A 1594-nucleotide genomic window follows, 5' to 3' on the forward strand; every position below is an offset into this window, starting at 1 on the left:
TGTATGGGTCACTTGCTTGGAAACATATCTCTACGCAAAATGATGATGATTATGCATGTTTAAGTATGTACGATGCAAGCATGTTTAAGAAAATGTTCATGAATTAATGGCACGTCTATGTTTATGTAAGTATATTCAAAGTTTAAATATGTATGTGCTACTTTAAAACACATATGGCTTTATTATGTATTACTTGCTATTCTCAGTTTATTAATGTTGAGTCTTTTAGACTCAATAGACTTGATCGATGTAGATGAGGACGAATATGAGGAGGTGAGAGGCGGAGACCGGTGAGTTGGCTCGGACTGTGCAGAGGACTAACCCGAGGACCGCTTAAGTTTAAAGAATTTTCTTATGCATGTTGAACTCATTTACTCTGATTTTTATGAAACTACTTTATGTCGTTGTTCAAACAAGTACTTTTTTGCAAGCTAGTTGGTTGTGACTTGATGTCACGAAAATAGTTTGGACTCTTTTATATTTCAAATATTTAGACAAGCATTTTATTTGTACTTCATTTTCGAGAGTTTATTACTTATATAAGAAAATTTTTATTTTCCGAAAATTTTAAGAAATTTAAAGTACGGTACGTTATAGTTGGTATAAGAGCCGTGTTCTTGTTAAAGGTTATGCCTACTTTCAGTTGTGCGACGCTCACGAAGTCACGCCTCAAGTATTTAAGTTTTTAAGTTTTAAAATTATTTCATGTAGTAAGCATCAAAGTCATGATTTCAACATGTGCATGTTTAAGTTCGATCTACATTCATCTTTTGATTTGGATAGTATGTTCTTGCATGGTTGTTTACATGTTGGGTAAATTGTGAACAGTATGTCTCCTAGCCTTATGATTGCACGAGGAGCAGATATGCAGGCACATATGCTTGCAGGGATGTCTCAGTTCTTCGCACAGTTTGCGGGGAACAATGCCGGGGTAGATACGGGGATGAGGCCCAAGCCAGAGGTAGTGTATAAGAGGTTCAGGAGGATGGACCCAAAGGAGTTCTCGAGGGCTACCGACCCGTTGATAGCTGAGGGATGGATTAAGTCCATCGAGGATATTCACATTTATGGAACTGCAGGATGCAGACAGAGTCAGGTGCGATATTTTTCTATTGACAGGAGACGCTAGATTGTGGTGGGAGAGCGCGTCTGTGTCAGTGAATTTGAAGACCCTTACTTGGGAGGGTTTCAAGAAGGTGTTTTACTCCAAGTACTTCACTGAGGAATTACGCTCCCACCCGTACAGGGAGTTCATGACTCTGAGATAGGGAGACCACAATGTGGCGGAGTTTGTGAAAAAGTTCGAGAAGGGGTGTCACTTTGTAACCTTAATGGCTAAAGATGCCAGAGAGAAGTTGAGGCACTTCTTTGATGGTTTACGTCCGATCCTGCGCCATGATGTTCGAGTGGCTGGTCCTACTACTTATCATGTTGTCGTGTCGAGAGCCTTGGCTGCAGAACAAGACCAGAAAGACATTGAGAATGACAGGAAGGGCAAGAGGCCCTATCAGGCGCCCCAACATCACCACTCTCAGCAACATCAGTTCAAGAGGCCTTTCCAAGGTCATCAAGGAAAGAGTTCGTTCCAAGGACT

This window comes from Primulina huaijiensis, chromosome 4 (assembly GCF_012295235.1).
Source record: "Primulina huaijiensis isolate GDHJ02 chromosome 4, ASM1229523v2, whole genome shotgun sequence".
Classification (NCBI taxonomy): domain Eukaryota; kingdom Viridiplantae; phylum Streptophyta; class Magnoliopsida; order Lamiales; family Gesneriaceae; genus Primulina; species Primulina huaijiensis.